Raw genomic sequence first — 14,162 nt, 5'->3', positions numbered from 1 at the left:
GCTCTTCTGGGCTCCTTCGGCGGCTGTCTCTGCTTCCTCCCGCAGGTACTTCTCATGTTCATGCGAGCTCTTTCGCATGGTGAGAAGCACCTGCGCGTGTGCTCCAGTGATACAGCCGGTGGCTATAGCCGCTCGCTGTATCACACGGCCCCATCCCCTGGAGCGCCGCGCCATTGGATGTGATTGAGAGCAGCGCAATGGCTGCGCTGCTTTCACTCCATCCACTGCAGCCAATCAGCGGCCAGGCTGAGCGGCGAAGAGGACATCGGGGGCGAGCACGGGACTTTCGAGGGGTCAGGTAAGTAAAATGGGGGGACTGGGGGCCGCCGGCAGTGTGAGATGTTTTTTCACCTTAATACATAGAATGCATTAAGGTGAAAAAACATTTACCTTTACAACCCCTTTAAAGGCATCCCAAGTGTGGGTAATAGGCATGTGTTTGCCTTGCAACAAATGCACGGCAAATGCACAATACCACACTCCGCTGCAAAAAAAGTTCTAAAGTTCTGAACGTGAGTTCCTGCTACGTGAAGATTGAATTCCTTTAGATTTACCAGAACTATGGAATAGGATGACCCCCCCTAACAATCCATTTCAAGAAGAATGCATCTCAGTAGGTTGCAGTGAATCTCTGTACATGGTAAAAGAAAAAAGTCCTCCAGCATTGGAGTTTAGTATTACAAACATACCATCAGCAGGCATAATTTAATAGAAATCCAGAAATCATCAAATTAGGACTGCTATAATACCAGTTAAAAGACTAAATAGCACAAAGCCGTTTACATTTTTATAGAAATTTGGCTAATCTAAAGAATTGTTACATAGAGGTGAGGGGGGTATGGTTGTAAGGGCATAGGCCATCATCCTTATAACAAATACGCAAGAAAAATCCCCCAATATAATAGGATTATATCGGCCCAAAGAAAAAAGGTAAAGTCCTGTATGAACAGACATATATATATATAAACAATATAACAAATATATTAGTACATTTTAAAAAAACTGACCTACAACAAGAAAAGACTAGTGTGCAATTAAAAAGAACCATAGGTACATAACAAAGATGCATATATTAGCATGATGGTATAGGCATATTACAGCTGGACGAAAACTGCTGCAAATCGTGAAACCCCCAAAAATCTATAGAATTGGTGGCATATCAAATGCCAAACATGCACAATGCTTTCTAAATGTTCAATTTTGTGATACAGTATCTATTGAAAGTTGAAGTCCAGAAAAGCAGGTATATGCCAGAAATTTAAATGCATACTGAATCAGTTTTACTTGCCAGAAAATGTGGAATTCTGTTAAGCCATATGGCTGATCCAGGCACCACTGCAAGACAATGCAGCAGGATACTCTATTGCTGTGGCACAGCTTGGTCAAGCACACCATTATGAAAACACAACCTAGTCTTTTGATTGAACAGTAAGGCAGTTGCAACACAATGATGAGTTAATCACTTTGCTCACTCTATTCTATCCTCCTGTCAGCTTTTTATTGTGAGCACATGTGTATGCGGCAGTGTCTGAGTGGCTCCTGATGCTGTGATTATTCTCATAAACAGAATTCTTCACTGTTAAGTCCAGGTTAGCTCTCATAACACAGGAGAACAGCTGGAGGGATCCAAGGCCAAGGGCCAGCCCACTGTAACTGAAGTACCATGATAGCATTCAGAGAAGGGCTCCCCACAGTAGTTGGTCTTCTGGAAAAACTGCATTCTATAGACTATGGCCCAGCTGCCCCCACACTGGTTTTGATAATGGGGGCCCTCTCACCTGGCTGCAGATCACTTTCCAAGCTACCTCTGCCTCATTCAATTTGATCTCTCTGAGTTGCTGAAATTGTGTGTGTCAAGCGGTCCAGGAAGTTATGGAAAATGGACCCTGTGTCCACATCTGAGCATGGTGAGTGAGTGGGCTCTCCACTATATTGGCCATCCCTTAATTTTCTGGCAATCACGCTATGTGGTAGACGTAATAAATTAAGGTCAATCAATGGGGTCCCTGTAGTAGCATTAACACTATAAAAGGTATAAAAGGTTTAAAAAAATTCTACTTTCTCTTCTTATATAGAAACTTTGAGACCCCAATATTTTAGAATACTTTACTGATTCATCCAAATTTAAATACATTTCTTAGAAAAGTGACAGTGCATATTATTAGCACTGATCGCTGTAATAATGTCACTGGTGATGTCAGTGGAAGTTAGTTAGTTCTCACCAAGCGGCAGTCAGTGTCAGATTACCTGCTGAACTATTGCAGTCCCATTATAAGTCGCTGATCGACACCATCCGTGAACGTCCTGTGGACATATGCATGCTCCAATGACAGCCTACTGTGGGTGACTACAGAGGAATATGTCTGTACCATAAATTACCACAGCTGCTTGTAGCCTACATCAGAAGAGCACAGCTTAGGAGAACAGCAACACACTGAAATTAAGTATGCATTATCAACCTTGGAAAACAAGTTCTTTTGCATACATATTGCTGGTAGTATCACTTTAAGCTTGTCTCTTCTAAATAGTCAGGGCCATTTTTAAGGCAGGGCAAAAGGGGCAGCTGCCCTGGGCCCCATCATTGTTGTGGGGCCCAAAGCAGCTGCCTCATACTTGCTAACTATCCCAGTTTAAATCCCCTTATCCCTTGAATTTTTAGTCCTGTGCTGTGTCCCGATATCTCAGTGTAAAGTTTTGTTGCTGCTGCCCAGCCCTGCACTATTACCATGTATAGATGACTCACCTGCAGACCCTGTGTTTACATGTAAATAACCTGCATTGATATGTAAATAGTGACATCATTAATATGTAAATAGCCGCGATCAGCTGCATTGATATGTAAATAGAGGCGACATTCATATGTATTTAATGTCCCCCTGAGGTCATATCTACCATTACTTCTACTGAATGCTCCCTATTGGGGATATAAAGGGGATATAAAGTAGTCCTGCCTACAACTATAGTTGTATAGTTCTATAGTTAAGCCTAACATCAGCCTGTTCTGCAAAGGTATCAAATTGGAGGAGGAACAATTCTTCAAAAGAAGGTGGTGCCACAGCACCCTGAATTTTGTTTTAAATATCTCTTTATTTTATCATTTTTAAACATATAAAACATCCATCCACTACAACCTAAAACTCCAACAAATTCCCCACAATCAAGAAAAGGACATCATTTGGTGCATGTGAATATGCACATCTCCGCCGATGCATGAGGGTGTGTATCTGCTAAAGGGCAGCATGGTTCTGTGGTCAGGAAAGTGATTTTGCATGTATTCCCGAAAAACACAAATGTGAATGCAGGCTAAATGTCTCAGTTACATTGGTGATCAGTGTAAATCCTCTCATTACATTGGGGCTTGGTGTACAATCCTTTCATTCACAATAGCAGGCAGTGTGAAGGTTCCCCTTACATTGGTGGTCAGTGTAAATCCCTCTTTACATTGGTGGTTACTGTGAATGCTCCTATTACATTAGTGGTCAGTGTAAATCCCCATTACATTGGTGGCCAGTGTAGAAACTCTTCTTTATATTCGTAATCATTAAAAAAATCCAAACTTGCATTTGTGGTCAGTTTTGAATCATCCCTTACATTGGTGGTCCACGTAGAAGCCCCTTTAAATTGGTGGTGAGTAGAAATCCCACAAATACATTGGTGGCCAGTGTAGAAATCCCCCTTTATTGGCTGTTGATGTAAAATCCCCCATTACATTGGTTGTCAGTGTAAATTCTTCATAACATTGGTGATCAGTGTACATTTCCCTTTCCATTGGTGGTAAGTGTAGAATTACCCTTACACTGGTGGTCGGTGTAAATACCTCTTTACACTGGTGGTCAGTGTAAATCCCCCCTAACATTGGTGGAAGATGTAGAAGTGTCACCTTACATTGGTAGTCAGTGCAAATCTCCTCAACAATGGTTGTCAGTGTAAATTCCCCCTTACATGGAGGTCATTGTATATTCCCCCTTACACTGGTGGTTGGTGTAAATGCTCTTATTAAATTGGTGTCAGTGTAGAAATCCCTCTTTTCTATTGGTGGGTGGCATAAAATCCCCCATTACATGGTGTGCAAATTCACATTGATGGTCAGAGTAAATCCCCCTGACATTGGTGGCCATTGTAAAATCCCCATTACATTGATAGAATCTCCCAATTTATACTTGCCAAAGATTTCCAGCTTTGCTCTACATGATTTATAATTTGTCACAGTGTATTGCCCCCTAACTAATCCCCTCCCTCCACCAATGTCACTAATCCCATCAACCCCCCAGCATTGCTACTGATCACCCCCCTCCACCAGCATTGCCATTGTTCCCAGGAGTCCTAGGATTCCTAGGGGTTTTCTGTCTATTGATGGACCCCTTACCTCCCCAGACCATGGTGTGCAGGCAGTGAGGAGATGATGTTAGCAACCAATCAGTGAGCAGTAATGCTGTGCACTAACCTCTTGCAACCAATCATTGAGTGGTAAGGATATGCAGTAACCTCTAGTAACCAATCAGTGAGCAGTAATAATGTACATTCACCTCTTGCAACCAATTAGTGAGTGGTATAGATGTGGTATAGAGTGGTATAGATGTATAGTAACCTCTAGCAATCAATCAGTGAGCAGTGTTGATGTACAGTAATCTCTAGCAACCAATAAACAAGCAGAAGTCATGTACTCTAACCTCTAGAAAATAAACAGTGAGCCAAAATGTATGCTATAACCTCGCCAGTGAGCGGTAATGATACACTGTAATCTCTGGCAACCAATCACAATTGCTGCCTGATCTGATTCAGTAAATTGATTTTGAGTCTAGCTGCTATTTATTGTATGTCTTAAAGCATGTGTTTTAAGACATTGCATGGAAGAGGGGGCCCAAGAAAATGTTTGCCCAGGGTCCAGCAAGACGTCCCTGTAAATAATAGAATAATCTTTTTATGTTTTTTCTATAATGTGTTAATGTACTGTGTATATCAATGACTGTAATCCTTTTTTATCCTTAGAGTTTTTTGGAATCCACTATTTTTATGTTTTATTTTCTAATATTGATTTTTTTTTGGCTGAGGCCTGCAAGGAAAGAGTAAAGGATCACAGTGTGATCGCAGTGTGATCGCAGTTTGATATGCCTGACAAAATTCAAGTTACTCTGAAAGGCTTACTCTCATAGCCTTATCTTCACTAAAGAGAATAAAATACACAATGGAAGTGTATTAGTAAACATTTCTACTTAAGGGAAAGTTTTAGGTAGGACTCACACCTATGCACTTCTACTTTCATATGTTTTTCATGCATTTTTTCATCACTAATTTTCTTATATTCCACGTGAACATTTAGGATGGTGTCATAAGAGCATGCCATTTTCAAAATATAGCTAGGCCAAAAGCATTTGGCCTGTTGCCAGGGGTAGGACCCAGCTACCATACATTTGTAGTGCACGACAACATATGCATTATACTCTCATTGACTTCCATGGGTTCCTCAATATGCACTGATGGATGAAAAACATACCTAAACAATTTTTTTTACAATGCAATGCAACAAATATATGTAAACCAGGCTTATTTAAAATCCTAAGATGCCAAGTGTTGTGGAAATTTTATGAAGATGTATTTAATATGTATTGTCATAGTGTCTCCCAGTGTTAGTTCTCCCGCAACCCATTCTAAAGAGCTGACTGGGGCAGAATGACACTGGTTGAGATCCGTTTGGTAGTGAAAAGCTCCTTGGGGATGTAGAGAAGTGTTTGCAGAGTGGGGATATGTCCACCAGCGAAGGGCCCCTGTGCGATTCACAGAACGATCGTCTGGGGGCATGTGTTCGCTCTGCAAAGACATTATTGGTTTAGCGAATGTACGCTTGTGTCACCCCTGTGTGCCTGATCAACATATTGTGGGTGCCGTGGCGTGCACCTGCATATAATCTCCCATCCACACTGGTATGCTTTGTTCTCTGAACAATGCAGAATAAGGAATCCTGCCAAATGGTAAAAACAGGAATCTTTGGGTTGTTGTGGTCAGGAGCAGCGTTCATGATCTCAAGCTTCCTGTCTGTAGCTGAAGATAGCTTACAGAAACAGGGGACGGGAGATCGTACATGCTGCCCCCGCCCAAACATGCCCATAAGACTCCTGTAGTCATTATTCATTGGTTGTTGTATAAACTCATCTTGTTGGAAGGATTTCCCGTGTTGACATTCATATCCTGTGAGGTAATTTCCCATGGCGGAAGTGATTGGCTGTTGGGGCGATTACTTTCTGTGTGTCATTTGCTTTTGTTATTTTTGAATAAAAGACCCAGTGCGGTGCTCGGTGGAGGGCAGTTGTGCTGAGATCAGGACGTAAGCTATGGTCATATCTGTTTACTTGGGGATATGTGGAAAAAAAAGATATAGGTAAGATGCATTATACCATTAGACTAAATGGGCGCTTATTAGCGCAAAAGAGTATGGTAGGTTTTTCCACGACACAAGTAACATGCATGTTGATACGTGGTAGCGTGTGTTGTGATGCAATGTGTGAAGAAGGCCTTAGCAATTTTGGTGTTGACTGACCTCTTTTACCCCTTCATATCTCTTATTTATTAATCACCACGAAGTTAGCTCTATGCAAAGGACTTTAATACATATTTCATTTTTAGTAATAGAGTTGCTTTAAAACAACTGCTAATTTGTAAATACATAGCAGCTAACAGATACACATTTTATCAGATTAACTGAGTCATTTTATTCCATGTAAAAGCTAACTAAGCCTTTACCCCACAATAACATTTAAAGATTCATAATTTACACTATACAGTAAGATCAGTGGTTGATATTTTATTGCTTCATATTATTTATACCATTATCTTAGAAAAAATGGTTTCCTAAGTAATTGCTTTATTGGATAATTAACCTCCCTGGCGGTACGATTATTTCCGGATTTTAGGTGCTAAAAGCGGTACCATTATTTTGCATGAAAATTTGGCGTTTTATATTGTAGTCCTGCAATTCTTAGGAATAACTCTCTTAAATCTGTCCAAACCAGAGTCTAGCAGACATCCCGGGTATGATAAAGTTTGAAAAATTAAATCATAAATTATAATATAATAAATAATTATAAATAATTGTACCAAATAATAATATAACAATAATAAAAATTATTCAATAATTTTATCAAATCAAAAACACAGAAATTTGCTCAGTTGCAGAATTGTCACTGTCATTACTTTTCAGTATTTGATGACGGATCTCCCCACAAATCGCTATCGCTCAATTCTGCGAGTGATTCTAATTTATTATCGCTGTTTTCTAGCTGGTCTAAAATCATTTTTGATGTACAGTGACAGTTTTGGTTGCTATGGGCAATCTCCAGTTTCCAGGCATAAAGAACAGTTTTTATTATATAAAACTGCATGCAGGACACTGGGCAGACCACTAAGGACAACGGGGATGTGAAATATTTACATACAGCAATGTAATCTGTAAGATTACATTATACTGTATGTTTACTGTTTGTTTCACTTTTTGAATTTGGCGCCGATCTCCGTGCCCGTGCGTCGCAACGCTCGCAGGGCACGGAGATCGGCGATGTAATGCATCGAGCGAGACACGGCTCGCTCGTACAGCGGGGAGACAACGCTGGATCCGAGGGAGAAGGTAAGTAAACCTCCTCCTGGATCCAGCGATGCAGTCCCGAGTCTGACTCGGGGATACCGCTTTTGGTATGAAAAATCCACCCCGAGTCAGACTCGGGAATACCGTCAGGGGGGTTAAAGTGGTTGTAAAGCCTTAAACCCCATACACAGATTTTCTGCTGATTTTTTTCCTTCAGATTTACCAAAACGATATAATATGAAGTCAAACCTTAGGAGCTTCAATTTGTATGCAATCAGGCAGGCCCTTGCACTACATGGTTTTGGTAAATCTGAAGGAAAAAATCTGCAGAAAATCTGATAGTGTGTATGGAGCTTTAAGTTTTTTCACCTTAATACATTCTATGCATTAAGGTGAAAAACCTTCTGTGCTGCAGTTCCCTCACCCCAAACCCCACCTTTTTCTTACCTGAGCCCGATTCAATCCGGAGATGTGCATGAGCGCAGCGGCTCAAGTCGTTGTCTCTCTCCTCAGTGGACAGATTGATAGCAGCAGGAGCCATTGGCTCCCACTGCTGTCAATCAAAAGCTGTGACACGGCAGTACCTGGAGTCGGGAGCGAGCCCGCACAGGTACCCCCAGGGAAAATGACTTTCCATGGAGGCACCTGATGGAGGGGAAGAGACAGGAATGCTGGTGGGGGACCCCGGAAGAGGAGGATTGGGGCTGCTCTTTACAAAACCATTGCACAGAGCAGGTAAATATAGACATGTTTGTTATTTTGTATTTCAACAAAAATCAAAGGTTTACAAACACTTTAATGTCTTCAGTTTTCCACATGTGTTAAATTAAAATGTCATACATCATGTATTTTGCATTAATTAATATTTGCTTAGTTTATTATATACTATAAAAGCAACTTCTAGAACAAGTAAAGTCTACCAGTGTTCTGTCTGTGCAATACAACTAAAAGACAATCATATATATATATATATATATATATATATATATATATATATATATATAAAATAACACCCAATGAATATTACAGCCCTTTTGCAGGTGCGTAAACGGTGCCATTTTAATTCGTTTCAATTTACAATATTTATTTTAGACTGATGCATACTTTTAATAGAAGAACAAGAGAGAATTGTGGGTGTAATTTTTGCCAGAACGCTATACTTTTGTTTTTCTGATAGTAGATTTCTTTTTTTATCTTTACAAACAACAAGAATAACAGTTGAAAGACAGCCAGTGCACCTGCTGCAAAGATAGATTCAGGAAGGCAACCTTTGGACATGCATTTGCTCACATAAAGTTACAAGGCCCTGAACATTTGATAGATGGGATAACTAACAAACTGGATGAATTGTCCTGTTAGTGTCAAGGTCATGGGTGAAGTGGTTATGAATGTGCATAAATTACAAACTAGGTAAATGAAAAGACAAGAGGCAGTGAACTGTAACTTCAGTTTTAAAACAGCCGTTTAAAGTTCCTCCATTTAATTATACAACTGTGCCTGGCATTTTAAACCAAGTGAATCTTGGCTGTCAACAGATATTAAAAACAGCTTCAGAGTCAGCAAATCTCCAAAGTATTTACTAGAGTATTTTAAATGCACAATTAATCTTAAATTGTAATCTTATTTTGTTGCTGTTATTAAGAAATATATATAATAAAAAAAAATGTGAGCAGTGAAATCATTTAACTTATGGTGTTATGCAGCTGGTAACAATATGTACATATAACAGTAGAAACACATGAGATTAAACTCAGAATACAGATATCTCTCCTAAAGCGAAAACCTACAGTACTCTATATGGGCATATTTATATAGTAAAACTGCATTAGAAACCTGCCTCCAATATTTTAAAGCGGAACTCCAGCCAGACATAAGATACAAATGAATGACCCATTAAAAGATCAATTCTAACAAAACAAGCTTTGTTGCAATATTTGACTTCATTCCAGACATTTCTATCACAAAACTCTTTTCTACCACTAGATGTCCCCAGTCTGATGGCCAGCATTAATAAACCCATTTCCTCTGAGCCATAAATGTGCACATTAGGGTTTGCACCTCAAAGATCAAACACACCTGATTGCCACCTGCTGTCACAGGGAGGAGGTTCTGGTGATGGGAGATAGTTGATTGGGAGTATATTGTGTTACATCCTAAATACAGGTGTAACATGTTCCTAATGTTGAACCTAGCCTTTAATATAATGGGGGCATTTACACTGGTCACTGGAACCCCCAACCACCCACCTGGTGCCGCCACTGGATAATGCTAATGCACATGGGGTGATTATGGAGTGCCCAAGCACATCATGCACATCTGGCACACCCTGTGTGCATGCCTATGCTCTGAGCTCAGGTAGTCCTGGCCTGTTCCAGCCTTTTGTGAGACTATGCAAGGAGAAGCGGCATAGTGATGAGCTCTTCCCAATATCATGCTTCTTGGCAGCACACAAACCTATTGGCTCCTTGTACTTATTCATCCTTTCACATTCCAGTTCTGCTGTACTGGGGTGACAAGAGATTGATAACAGGTCAAATTCAGATACTTACATGACCTGCTTTAAAAATAATACAATTAATGATGTACAGTATAATGGCTTGTAAACACTTGCTTCAAAACATGGCTTCAGACACATTTTGTTAAAGCTCTCTGAATGCCAGTCAAAGCCTCTGTCACAAAATAAAATGGTTAGCTTACAGTCCTGTTTACACCTTGCTTTTGCTTGATGCTTCGATGAGGCTTCAATGAGGCTTTGGTGGGACTTCGATGAGGCTTCGGTGGGGCTGCAGTGGGGCTGTGGTGGGGCTTCGGTGAGGCTTTGTGGGGCTTCAGTGAGGCTTCGGTGGAGATTTGATGAGGCTTCAATGAAGCTTTGGTGGGGCTGTGGTGGGGCTTCAGTGGGGCTCCGATGAGGCTTTGGCGGGGCTTTAGTGAGGCTTCGGTGAGGCTTCATGGGGCTTCAGTGAGGGTTTGGTGGGGCTTCAAGTGAGCTTTGCCACAGACTTCTATGGAGGCTTTGAAGACACTTTGAACACTAAAGCTACATGGAGTATAATTTTTGAAGCAAAGATGAAGAAAAGAAAAAGCAGGAGTAAACAGGACTGTAAGCTAACCATTTTATTTAGTGACAGGGGCTTTAATTAGTGTTTTAGAGAGCTTTAACTGCTTGCCGACTGGCTAACACCGATATACATCAGCAGAAGGGCACATACAGGCATATTAATGTACCTGTACATTGCCCTTTAAGAAGTGGCTTGCGGGCACGTAGCCACCGCAAGCTCCATGAGTGTTATCGTGGGTCTCACAGACTCGATGTCCATGGGGATATCTGCGATCGTCTCACGGAGGGGAAGAATGGGGAAATGCTCATGTAAGCAAGCATTTCCCCATTCTGCCTACTGACACTGACACTGATCACCGCTCCCTGTAATTGGGAGCGGTGATCAGTGTCGTGTCACACATAGCCCATCCCCTCCACAGTTAGAATCACTCCCTAGAACACACTTAACCCCTACAAGCCCCCTATTGGTTAAGCCCTTCACTGCCAGTCACATTTACACAGTAATCAATGCATTTTTAATTGCACCGATCATTGTATAAATGTGTCTGATCTGTCCGCCAATATGTCACAGTCACGACAAAAATCGCTGATCGCCACCATTACTAGTAAAAAAAATCTGATTAATAACAATGCCATAAAACTTGTCACCTATTTTGTAGACGCTATAACTTTTGCGAAAACTAATCAATAAACGCTTATTTGGATTTTTTTAAACAAAAATGTGTAGAAGAATACGTATCGCCCTAAACTGAGGAGATGAAAAATGTTTTTAGATATTTTTGGGGGATATTTATTATAGCAAAAAAAAAAAAATAATGTGTTTTTTTCAAAATTGTTGCTATTTTTTTTGTTTATAGCACAAAAAAAAAAAAAAAAAAGCAGAGGTGTTCAAATACCACCAAAAGAAAGCTCTATTTGTGGGGAAAAAAGGACGTCAATTTTTTTTGTTGACCGCGCAATTGTCAGTTAAAGCATTGCAGTGTCAAATCCCAAAAAGTGCTCTGGTCTTTTGCCAGCCAAATAGTCCGGGGCTGAAGTGGTTAACAAAGCCTGTACGAAGCCTTGTTTTAAAGCAAGTGTAAACTAGCCGTTAATGTTTGCAGAGCTGCATTGTTTTGTGTCTTTACTATTTGCCTAAAGTTCATCTTTAAATCTCACCAAATCTCTAGTCTTTACGCAATGGTTAATAAAAATAATGAAAATATATTGCCCACCTAAATGCCATTTGGGTACAAATTACAAAAAAACAAAAACAAAACTTTGAAGCTTAACTTCAAGCAGATATAAAAACACTTGTCTCTGAATACAATTCAAAGTTATTTTAAATAGAAGTAGTGTAAGTATTTGAACTTCACTTGCTATCACCCAGTAGTAATCCCCAGCACAACAGCGCCCAGAATGGAAGAAGTGTGGCCAGCAATAGGAGCCTTTCAGATGTGTTGCATGGGCTGGGAAGGAATAGTGATGAGTTTGGGCTTGGTCTGAACCCAAGCTCGGCCAAACCAGAAAGTTGACATTGGCAAGCCAATCAGCGGTGGCCAGGACATGCAGCTGCTTGTACACAAAGGGGCAGGAATTATTGAAACATCATTAACCACATTAGGTCAATGATGTCATGGCTATCCCCTTTGTGTTTGTGCAACTGCGAGACAGAGAGTGTACTGACCACAACTGATTGGTCTGGCAATGACAGCTTACTTTTGTGTTTGTCAGAACAGAGAGTCAATCTGAACCCAAACTCATTACTAGCTTACTAGCGTAAGTTCGACTCAAACATTGGGTGTTCGTCCATTTGGTGTATTCCAAACATTATGGGGCATTCATGGCAAATTCGAGCGCCACAGAATGCCCCATAATGCTCTGCGAGATCGCAGTGTGTTGATGTCCGAGGATTGGCCAAAGCATGCACCTGACCTGCATGCTTTGGCTAATCACAGCGCGCTTTGCTGTGAAAGCCATGATTGGCCAAAGGCAGGGTGCTTTTAGCCAATCATGGCTCAGGAAGTCCATGCCCCACACTATATAAGGCCGCTTACATATAGTATTTATGAATGAGAGAAGTTAGCTAGAGGCAGGTTAGGTAGTGGCGTGCAGGCAGTTTAGTATATATATGCATACAGCATATACAGTGTAGTCAGTATAGCGTAGACTATATATACAGTGCAGGCAGTGTATTAATACATATATACAGTGTAATATATATATATATATATATATATGTGTGTGTGTGTATAATCTGCATTCAGTGTAGACTGTATATACAGTGCAGTCAGTGTAAAAAAAAAAATATATATATATATGAAGTGCAGTCAGTGTGCAGTATATAATACAGTATTGGGTCTGGTATACATTTTAAGGGGAACTCCACACCAAAAAAAAAAAAAAAAAAAAAAACAGCGGGGGGTCCCCCCCTAAAATCCTTGCATAGATTTTAAGGGGAACTCCATGCCAAATTTTGAAAAATGTAACCACTGGAGTCCCAGTACCCTTTTATTATTTAAATCCCAAAACCAATTTAAAGCAGGTTCTGTGGAAACCTGCTGGCTTCTGGTGATGGAACCGTCAGCTGTCAGTGAAAGCATTGGTCCAGCACTAAGCCCAGCAGCTGAAATAATCATAAGCAAAAACTAGCAGGTTTTATTATTTTTGTAGTGTGGCGAGCCATACCTCTGCGATGGCTGTCGCAATCTCTACCCACCCTTCCACAGGTTTTACAGACACTGGAGCAGATTCGCAGAATGGAGCACCTTACCGCTACTATTCATGACACACTACCTAGGTTTTCCAGAATTTGGGACCTTTGGGACCACTCAAATCTTAACCGAGGGTTCCCTCAAACCCCCTCCAGCAGTGCACTCCCCCCTTGAATAGATGTGTGGCTGGAGTACATCCCCTGACCCTGCCTACATTCCTCATAGGGATCCCTTGGTGCCCCCTTCCCTTTCTCCCCCCTCCCCCCTGCGTGGGATCCTACCCGAGGTGCCTCTGTTTGGTATAGGCGCTTCTGGGACCCCACGTATCCCAGATGCAATGGGTGGCTATTCTTTTGATGTGATATGTTAATACACTTGACCTGCCCACACGTTGGGTCCCTTCCCACTCCCCCCCCCCTTTTCTTTTTTTGCTGCTGCATCTCCCTGATCCCACCAACGTTACAGTGTAAATTTGTACAACGGGTGCAATTGTGACCTGATTTTGTCTGATCTTTGCTTTCTTTGCTTTTTTTTTTTTTCTGATATTTGTTAAATCATTGACACTGACAACTGTTTGATGTTGGACTTTTCTATGTAATTTTGAAATCTTTCAATAAAACATACAATTTAAAAAAAAAATGTTTTTGCTATGGTATATGTTCCCCAGGGACCAAACCCCATACACAGATACATTTGACTTATCCTTACCTGCTAGTAGGAATGTATTAAGGAAATTGTGTTGCGCTGTTTTCCTTAATACATTATAATTTCTAGTGGATACGGTTTTACCCACACTCGGTGTTTGCAGCAGTTCTCTACCCTTTTCTTTGTG

The sequence above is a fragment of the Lithobates pipiens genome, unplaced genomic scaffold (genome assembly GCF_037356315.1).
Source record: "Lithobates pipiens isolate NorthernLeopardFrog02 unplaced genomic scaffold, aLitPip1_a1.2 Scaffold_19, whole genome shotgun sequence".
Taxonomy (NCBI): Eukaryota; Metazoa; Chordata; class Amphibia; order Anura; family Ranidae; genus Lithobates; species Lithobates pipiens.
Note: the sequence above shows the minus strand (reverse complement) of the source record.